An 11,185-nucleotide genomic window follows, 5' to 3' on the forward strand; every position below is an offset into this window, starting at 1 on the left:
TAGGAAAGGAAGTCTCATAAACCATTGAATATTGAAGAAAATGAAGCTCAAACTTTACCTCATACCACACACAAAATTTAATTTAGGATGAATCATAGACATAAACATAAATGCTAAAACTATGAAGCTGAAAGAAGAAAACATGGGACAATATCTTCATGATCTTGGGTTAGGATGATATAAAACAGAAAAAATCATTAACCATAAAAGAAAATTGATAAATTGAACTTCATCAACATTAAAAACTTCTGCAATCAAAGACATTGTCATAAAAATGAAAATGTAAACCATGGACTGGAAGAGAAAATAGTCACAATACATATACCTTACAAAGGTTAGGTATCTAGAATACATAAGGAACTCTTTGAAAGATAAAGCACAAACAAGCCCAATTAGAAATAGACAAAAGACTTCAATGTGTACTTAACAAAAGAAGATGCATGAATGACCAATAAACACATGAAAATATGCTCAATATCATTTACTCTTTAGATGAAGGGGCAAAATCACAAAGACAAAACACTTCACACCAATACAAATATATAAAATTTAAAAGAATGATACCATCAAATGTTGGTGAGAATGTGGAAAAATTTGAACTCTCATACCTTGTTGATGGCAAAATAAACTGGCACAATTGCTTTGGAAAATTATTTAGTAGACTCTTCTAAAGTTAAAAATACACTTTCCCTATGACTCAGTAATCCCACTTCTACTTATTTACCCGAGAGAAATGAGAATACAAATTCATACAGCATTTTGTACACAAATGTTTATAGCAGCTTTATTTGTAATAACTCCAAACTGTAAATAATCCAAATGTCCATCAATAGGCAAATGTATAAACAAACTGTACATCCATAAAATGGAATACTACTCACCATAAAAAAGAAATGAATTACAAGTGACAAACATGGATCAATTTCCAAGACATTACACCTTGCTTCTATTTTTAAATAAACTACTTATTTTGGAACAATTTTACATTTACAGAAAAATTGCAGAGTGCAGAAATTTCCCATATAACCACCACCCAACTTCCCCTCATGTTAACATCTTACAAAGCCATGGTACATTTGTCAAAACTGAGAAAAAACTATCAATTAAATGCCAACTATTTGTATTTTAAAAAGAAACATTATGCTAAGCTAATGAAGCTAGACACAAAAGAATACATACTATGACTCAATTTATAGGAAATTCTAGAAAATACAGAACTAAGGTATGGTGATTGAAAGCAGAATAATGATTGCCTGGGGCAGAGAGAATGTGGGTTTACTGAAAAGAGGAATGAGGGAATCCTTTGGAGTGATGGTAATGTTCTGTATCTTGATTGGGATGTTGGTTAACACAGTGTATACATTTGTCAAAACTCACTGACCTGTACAGTTAAGATTTGTATATTTAACTGTGTATAAATTATAATTGATAAAAATTAAGTTGGAAGAAAGGATATTTAGAAAGAAAGAATCGCTGTGAGGCATGGAGAATCAGGTATAGAGCTAAATTTCCAAGTTCAACAACCAAAAATTCACTGCACAACTGGTGTGGTGAGGAAACCACTATTCATACCACTGCTACTTCTGCATTACTGTAGTCACTTCTATGCTGGAAACTCAATCTGGCAACTATTATGGCTGCTCACAGAGAGAGCATGAAAGAACAACTAAATTTTCTGATCAAACTCTGTCACAATCATTATGGTCAGTTTACTTATTCTCTTTACGTGATTCTAAATAGTTTTAAACCATTGTTTTAGAAGACATATTCCATGCATGTCCTGTATTATAAATGGCTTTAAATCCATTTTGGATTTACACCAAGAAATGCATAAAACAATGAAAAAGTATATTTTAGTCACCTCATCATATTAATTTTTCTCTTATTACCTATTTCTTTCTAGTCTTACTGCTGGTGAGGCAAATCCTCTGGGCTCTGGAGTCTGACAAATCTAAGTTTTTATCCTGGTCCCCTGGCATTGTCCACCCTAACCCTTATTCGCACCCACTCTACCACTCCCCCACTTCCATGAGTCTCCTTTTCCTTAAATTAAACATTCCCTGTGGTTCAACTATTTCTCATAAATTGTGTCTTTGGGAGTCTGGAGGCCGAGTTCCCAAATGATGTCCTCTCCACTCAGGGAGTCAGGATGATATCAGGCAACGTCCCTTCCTGCCAGTATGGTCAAAGATTTATTTGGGCTTCACAGGGTACTACCAGTAGTGCTGGGCCCAAATTCTTCAGTATGACTGACCTCCTGGGCAAGAGACTCAGGGTCTCTGGGACTACAGAGCCTCCCAAGGCATTCAGGGTGCTCCTCATCTATACCCCATTGTACCCCACAACAGCTATACATCTAATAGAGGGACCTCTCCAGCAGAGCTGTACAAGAGACCCCCTGGACTGCCCCTACTCTGCCCATACTTTTACTACAAACTCTCAGCAGCCAAAGGCCACCCCCAAAGTACAGGCTGGGTGATAGCCTCTCCAGAGTATAGGGGCACCCCCTCCAGCTTTGAGGCATTTTTTATTTTTAAAAAATTTTATTAATGGAAAATTTCAAATCTATACCAAAGTAGAGAATGGCATAATGATCCCCATATACATATCACCCAGCCTCAACTATTCAATTCATGGCAAGTTGTGTTTCATCTAGATTATTTTGAAGCAAGTCCCTTATATTTTATCATTTCATTGGTAAATCTTTCACTTTGTATTTATAAAATAAAAGGACTTTACAGATTTGACAGAACCATAATACCTTTATCACACCAAACAGTATTTCCTTAATATCATCAAATATTCAGTTGGTATCCTAATTTCCAACTGTCTCATACATGTGGTAAATGTTTTCTCTTTTTCAGTTTGTTTGACTCAGACCCCAGTAAGGTCCAGAAATTGAAACTGGTAAGTTTATTTTTTAAATCTCTTCGAATATAGATTTCTACTTTATCTCTCTGTTTTACTTTTTCTTGCCATTTGTTTGTTGAAGGAGTGTTTATCTGTAGTTCCCCAGAGTCTTAATTTTGCGGATTATTTATGGGCATGTTTTTAAATAGATTTATTGAGATATAATTCACATACCATACAATTCACACATTTAAAGTGTACAATTCAGTCACTTTTACTATATTCACAGAATTGTGTATTCGTCATCACAATCAAGTTTAGAACATTTTCATCACGTTCCAAAGAAACCCTGCACCCCTTAGCCATGATCTTCCACCGCCCCTGCCACTGGCAACCACTAATTTGCTTTCTATCTGTATAGATTTGCCTGTTCTGAACATTTCACGTAAATTGAATCATACAATGTGTGTTCCTTTGTGACTGGATTCTTTCACTCAGCCTAATATTTTCAAGTTCAATTCATGTTGTAGCATGTGTCAACACTTCATTTCTTTATATGACTGAATAATAGTCTATTGCATGAATACACTACATTTTGTTTATCCATTTATCAGTTGATGGACATTATTATTGTGTCCGCTTTTTGGCTTTTGTGAATAATGCTGCTATGGACATGTGTGTACAAGTTTTTGTGTGGAGTTATGTTCTCATTTATCTAATAGTGGAGTGGCTGGGTCATATGTTAACACCGTTTAACCATTTGAGTAACTGCCAGACTGTTTTCCACAACAGCTGCAACATTTTATATTCTCACTAGCAGTGTATGAGGGTTCCAATTTGTCTGCATCTGTGCCAACGCTTGGGTTTTTTTTTTAAATTGTTGTTTGTTTGTCTGTCTTTAATTATAACCACCCTAGTGTTAAGTGGTATCATATTGTGGTTTGGGTTTACAGGTCCCTATGGACTACTGATTTTGAGATATTTTATGTGCTTATTGGTCATTTGTATATCCTTGAGAAATTTCTATTCACCTCCTTTGTCCATTTTGAAATTGGGTTATTTGTCATTTTATTATTGAGTTGTAAGAATACTTTACACATTCTGGATACGAGACCTTAGAAGGTATATGATTTGCAAAAATATTCTCCCATTCTGTGAGTAGTCTTTTCACTGTCTTTTTTTAATTTAAGTTTTCTTTTATATTGGAATATAGTTGATTTACAATGTTGTATTAATTTTAGGTGTACAGAAAAGTGATTCAGTTATATATATATATCCATTCTTTTTCAGATTATTTTCCCATATAGGTATTACAGAATACTGAGTAGAGTTCCCTGTGCTATACAGTAGGCCCTTGTTGATTATCTATTTTATATATAGAAGTGTATACATGTCAATCCCAAACTCCTAATTTATCCCTCCCTTCCACGTTTCTCCTTTGGTAACCATAAGTTTGTTTTCTATGTCTGTGAGCCTGTTTCTGTTTTGTAAATAAGTTCATTTGTATCACGTTTTTAAAGATTCCACATATAAGTGATATCGTATGATATTTGTCTTTCCCTGTCAGACTTCACTTAGTATGATAATTTCTAAGTCCATCCATGTTGCTGCAAATGGCATTATTTCATTCTTTTTTTATGGCTGAGTAATATTCCATTGTATATATGTACCACATCTTCTTTATCTATTCCTCTGGTGTTGGACATTTAGGTTGCTTCCAAGTCTTGGCTATTGTAAATAGTGCTACAATGAACATTGGGGTGCATGTATCTTTTTGAATTATGATTTTCTCTGGATATATGCCCAGGAGTAAGATTTCTGGATTGTATGCTAGTTCTATTTTTAGTTTTTTAAGGAACCTCTGTACTGTTCTCCATAGTGGTTGTACCAATTTATACTCCCACCAATAGTGTAGGAGGGTTGTCTTTTCTCCACATCCTCTCTGGCATTTATTGTTTGTAGACTTTTTGATGATGGCCATTCTGACCTGTGTGAGGTGATATCTCACTGTAGTTTTGATTTGCATTTCTCTAATAGTTAGCAATGTTGAGCATCTTTTCATGTGCTTTTTGGCCATCCGTATGTCTTTGGAGAAATGCCTATTTAGATCTTCTGCCCATTTTTTGATTGAGTTTTTTTTTAATATAGAGCTGCATGAGCTGTTTGTATATTTTGGAGATTAATCCCTTGTCAGTCACTTCGTTTGCAAATATTTTCTCCCATTCTGTGGGTTGTCTTTTCATTTTGTTTATGGTTTCCTTTGCTGTGCAAAATCTTTTAAGTGTAATTAGGTCCCATTTGTTTATTTTTGTTTTTATTTTCATTACTCTAGAAGGTGGATCCAAAAAGATATTGCTGCAATTTATGTCAGAGAGTGTTCTGCCTCAGTTTGCTTCTAAGAGTTTTATAGTATCAGGTTTTACATTTAGGTGTTTAATCCATTTTGAGTTTATTTTTGTGTATGGTGTTAGAGAATGTTCTAATTTCATTCTTTTAAATGTAGCTGTCCAGGTTTCCCAGCACCACTTATTGAAGAGACTGTCTTTTCTCCATTGTATATTCTTGCCTCTTTTGTCATACATTAATTGCCCATAGGTGCGTGGGTTTGTTTCTGGGCTTTCTATCCTGTTCCATTGATCTATATTTCTGTTTTTGTGCCAGTACCATACTGCTTTGATGTCTGCAGCTTTGTAGTATAGTCTGAAGTCAGGGAGCCTGATTCCTCCAGCTCCATTTTTCTTTCTCAGGATTGCTTTGGCTATTCAGGGTCTTTTGTGTTTCCATACAAATTTTAAAATTTTTTGTTATAGTTCTGTGAAAAATGCCATTAGTAATTTGATAGGGATTGCATTGAATCTGTAGATTCCCTTCGGTAGTATAGTCATTTTGACAATGTTGATTCTTCCAATCCAAGAACATAGTATATCTTTCCATCTGTTTGGGCCATCTTCAGTTTCTTTCATTGGCATCTTATTGTTTTCAGAGTAAAGATCTTTTGCCTCCTTAGGTAGGTTTATTCCTAGGTATTTTATTCTTTTTGATGTGATGGTAAATGGGATTGTTACTTTAATTTCTCTTTATGATCTTTCATTGTTAGTGTATAGAAATGCAACAGATTTCTGTGCATTAATTTTGTAACCTGCAACTTTACCAGATTCACTGATGAGCTCTAGTAGTTTTCTGGTAGCATCTTTAGGATTTTCTATGTATAGTATCATGTCATCTGCAAACAGTGACAGTTTAACTTCTTTTCCAATTTGGATTCCTTTTATTTCTTTTTCTTCTCTGATTGCCATAGCTAGGACTTCCAAAACTATGTTGAATAAAAGTGGTGAGAGTGGACATCCTAGTCTTGTTCCTGATCTTAGAGGAGATTCTTTCAGCTTTTCACCATTGAGTATGATTTTAGCTGTAGGTTTGTCATATATGATCTTTATTATGTTGAGGTAGGTTCCCACTATGCCCACTTCCTAGAGAGTTTTTAATCATAAATTGGTGTTGAACTTTGTCAGAGGCTTTTTCTGCATCTATTGAACTGATCATATGGTTTTTATTCTTCAGTTTGTTCATGTGGTGTATCACACTGTTTGATTTGCAGATATTGAAGAATGCTTGCATCCATGGGATAAATCCCACTTGATCATGGTGTATGCTCCTTTTAATGTATTGTTGGATTCGGTTTCCTAGTATTTTTTTGAGGATTTTTGCATCTATGTTCATCAGTGTTGTTAGCCTGTAATTTTCTTTTTTTGTGGTATCTTTGTCTGGTTTTGGTATCAAGGTGATGGCGGCCTCATAGAATGAGTTTGAGAGTGTTCCTTCCTCTGCAATTTTTTGGAAGATTTTCAGAAGGATAGGTTTTCACTCTTCTCTAAATGTTTCATGGAATTCACCTGTGAAGCTATCTGGTCCTGGACTTTTGTTTCTTGGAAGTTTTAAAATCACAGTTTCAATTTCAGTGCTTGTGATTGGTCTGTTCATATTTTCTATTTCTTCCTGGTTCAATCTTGGAAGATTGTACCTTTCTAAGAATTTGTCCAGTTCTTCCAGGTTGTCCATTTTATTACCATATAGTTGCTTGTAGTCTTGTAGTAGTCTCTTATGATCCTTTGTATTTCTGTGGTGTCAGTTGTAACTTCTCCTTTTTCATTTCTAATTTTATTGATTTGAACCCTCTGCCTTTTTTTTTTTTGATGAGTCTGGCTAGAGGTTTACCAATTTTGTTTATCTTTTCAAAGAACTAGCTTTAATTTCATTGATCTTTTTCGTCGTCTCTACTTCTTTTTGTTTTGATCTTTATGATTTCTTTCCTTCTACTAACTTTGGGGTTTGTTTGTTCCTCTTTCTGTAGTTGCTTTAGGTGTAAGGTTAGGTTGTTTATTTGAAATTTTTCTTGTTTCCTGAGGTAAGATTGTATTTCTATAAACTTCCCTCTTAGAACTGCTTTTGCTGCATCCCATAGGTTTTGGATTGTCATGTTTTTGTTGTCATTTGTCTCTAGGTAATTTTTTATTTTCTCTTTGAGTTCTTCAGTGATCCATTGGTTATTTGGTAACATATTATTTAGCCTCCACGTGTTTGTGTTTTTTACAGCTTTTTTTTCTGGTAATTGATTTCTAATCTCATAGCATTGTGATTGGAAAAGATGCTTGGTATGATTTCAATTTTCTTAAATTTACTGAGGCTTGCTTTGTGACCCAGCATGTGATCTATCCTGGAGAATGTTCCATGTGCACTTGAGAAGAATGTGTATTCTGCTGCTTTCAGATGGAATGTTCTATAAACATCAGTTAAGTCAATCTGCTTTAATGTGTCATTTAAGGCCTGTGTTTCCTTATTTATCTTCTGTCTGAATAATCTGTCCATTGATGTAAGTGGGATGTTAAAGTTTCCCACTATTATTGTGTTACTGTCGATTTATCTTTATATGGCTGTTAGCATTTGCCTTATATTTTGAGGTGCTCCTATGTTAGGTGAATATAGTTTTACAATTGTTATATAGTCTTCTTGGATTGATCCTTTGATCATTATGTAATGTCCTTCTTTGTCTCTTGTAACAGTCTTTATTTTAACATCTATTTTGTCTGATATGAGTATTGCTATTCCTGCTTTCTTTTGATTTCCATTTGCATGGAATACCTTTTTCCGTCTCCTAGCTTTCAGTCTGTATGTTTCCCTAGATCTGAAGTGGATCTCTTGTAGACAGCATATATACAGGTCTTATTTTGTATCCATTCAACCCGTCTATGTAGTTTGGTTGGAGCATTTAATCCATTTACATTTAAGGTAATTATCGATATGTACGTTCTTACTGTCATTTTGTTAATTGCTTTGGATTTGTTTTTGTAGGTCTTTTTTCTTCCCATCCTCTTTTATTTTCTTCCCTTGTGTTTTGATCTATATTTAGTGTTGTGTTTGGATTGCTTTTCTTTTTTGTGTGTATCTATTGTAGACTTCGGTTTGTGCTTCCCCTGAGGTTTTGATATAGCCGTCCGTATATATACAAGATTGTTTTCAGTTGCTGGTCTCTTAATTTCTAATGCATTTCCAATATCCTGCATTTGTACTCTCCTCTTCTCATGATTGCCTGTTTTGATATCATATTTGTGTGTGGATGATTTCCTACCTTTACTGTATGTTTGCCTTTACTGGTGAGCTTTCCCATTGGTAATTTTCTTGTTTCTAGTTCTGTCCTTTTCTTTTCCCCCTAAAGAAGTTTCTTTACCATTTGTTGTAAAGCGGATTTGATGGTGCTGTATTCTCTTAGCTTTTGCTTGTCTGTAAAGCTTTTGATTTCTCCATCAAATCTCAATGAGAGCCTTGCTGGGTAGAGTATTCTTGCTTGTAGGTTTTTCTCTTTCATCACTTGAAATATATCATGCCACTCTCTTCTGGCCTGCAGAGTTTCTGTTGAAAAACCAGCTGATATCCTTATGGGGATTCCCTTGTATATATATGTTGCTTTTCCCTTGTTCCTTTTAATAGTTTCTCTTTGTCTTTAATTTTTGTCAATTTGATTAATATGTGTCTTGGCATGTTCCTCCTTGGGTTTAACCTGTATGGGACTCTCTGCACTTCTGGAACTTGAGTGAGTGTTTTCTTTCCCATGTTAGGGATGTTTTCAGCTACAATCTCTTCTCAGCCCCTTTCTCTCTCTCTTATCCTTCTGGGACCCTTATAATGTGAATGTTGGTACATTTAATGTTGTCCCATAGGTCTCTGAGACTGTCCTTATTTCTTTTCATTCTTTTTTCTTTATTCTATTCCCTGGCAGTGATTTCCACCACTCTGTCTTCCAGCTCACTTATTCATTCTTCTGGCTCATTTATTCTGCTGTTGATTTCTTCCAGTGTATTCTTCATTTCAGTTATTGTATTGTTCATCTCTGTTTGTTCTTTACATCTTCTAGCTCTTTGTTAATCATTTCTTGTATCTTCTAGGTCTGTGCCTCCACTCTTTTTTGAGATCTTGGATCATCTTTACTATCATTACTCTGAATTCTTTTTCAGGTAGATTGCCTATCTCCACCTCCACTTCACTTAATTGTTCTTCTGGGTTTTTTATCTTGTTCCCTTGTCTGGACCATATTTCTCTGCCTTCTCATTTTGTCTAACTTTTTGTGTTTGTGGTCTCCTTTTCCACTGGCTGTAGGGTCATAGTGCCTCTTGCTTTTGGTGTCTGCCCCTGGTGGGTGAGGTTGGTCCAGGGGCTTGTGCAGGTTTCCTGGTGGGAGGGACTGGTGCCTGCTCACTGGTGGGTGGAGCTGGGTCTTGTCCCTCTGGTGGGCAGGGCTGTGTCAGGTGGTGTGTTTAGAGGTGGCTGTGAGCTCAGTATGACTTTATGCAGCCTGTCTGCTGATAGGTGGGGCTGTGTTCCCACCCTGCTGATTGTTTGGCCTGAGGCATCCCAGCACTGGAGCCTGCAGGCTGTTGGGTGAGGCCAGGTCTCGGTGCCAAAATGGCGAACTCCAGGAGTGCTCATGCCAATGAATATTCCATGAGGCCTCTGCCACCAGTGTTTTTGCCCCCACAGTGAGCCACAGCCGACCCCTGTCTCCTCAGGAAACCCTCCAAGACATGCTGGTAGGTCTAGCCCAGGCTCCTATGGAGTCACTGCTTTGTGCTGGGTACCAGTTCATGTGAAACCTTTTGTGTGCCCTCTAAGAGTGAAGTCTCTGTTTCTCCCAGTCCTGTGGATCTCCTGCACTCAGACCCCACTGGCCTTCAAAGCCAAATGCTCTGGGGGCCCCTCTTCCTGATGCCAGACCCTCAGGCTTGGGAGCCTGATGTGGAGCTCAGAACTCTCACTCCTGTGGAAGAACCTCTGTGATATAATTATTTTCCAGTTCGTGGGTTGCCCACCCAGTGGGTATGGGATTCGATTACATTGCAGAAACTCCCCTCTTACCATCTCATTGGGGTTTCTTCTTTGTCTTTGGATGTAAAAATATCTTTTTTTGGTAGGTTCCAGTCTTTTTTGTCAATGGTTGTTCAGCAGTTAGTTGTGATTTTGGTGTTTTCATGAGAGGGGGTGAGCTCAAGTCCTTCTACTCTGCCATCTTGTTAGGAATTGAGGGTCTGTTTTTAGTTTGGATGCTTGCTGCCTCTTTTCTCAGCTTGTGCTGGCCATTATCCCCTTGATATGGGGTGTGCAGGTGTGGCGGCCTGTGCATGCTCCTGGGATGGTGGGGGCAGTGATTGGCACCTGGCCCCAGGTCTCTTAGCAGATGTGGCAGCCCACGCACTCCTGTGACAGCAGGGGCAGCGATTGGCGCCTGCTCCCATGTCTCTTAGCAGCAGAGGCAGCCCACATACTCCTGGGACAACAGGAGCAGCACTTGGCACCTGCTTGCAGGACTCTTATTGGTGTCGGCAGCCCAGGCCTGCCTCTGGAGCCTAGGATGGCAGTGGCAACTTGCACCTGCCCCTGGAGTTCATGTAGGCAGTTTCCTGTTGCCTGAGAGCACACACAGGGAAAGTTTCACTGTCTTGATGGTATCCTTTGAAGCACAAACATGTTTAATTTTGATGATGTCCAGCTTATCTACTTTTTTATTTTGCTACTTGTGCTTTTGGTGTCATATCTAAGAAACCATTGCCTCAACCAAAGTCATGAAGATTTATACCTGTTTTCTTCTAAGATTTTTATAGTTTCAGCTCTTACATTTAGTTCTTTTATCCATTTTGAGTTAATTTTTGTATATGGTGTAATGTAGGGGTTCAACTTAGTTCTTTTGTGTCTGTTTTTAATGTTCTGTTTTTAAGCCAAAAATTATCACATAAGCAAGTGCTCCCTCAGTTCAGTTTTCTCATCCCAATGTGACATGAGATATCAT

The sequence above is a fragment of the Eubalaena glacialis genome, chromosome X, assembly GCF_028564815.1.
Source record: "Eubalaena glacialis isolate mEubGla1 chromosome X, mEubGla1.1.hap2.+ XY, whole genome shotgun sequence".
Taxonomy (NCBI): domain Eukaryota; kingdom Metazoa; phylum Chordata; class Mammalia; order Artiodactyla; family Balaenidae; genus Eubalaena; species Eubalaena glacialis.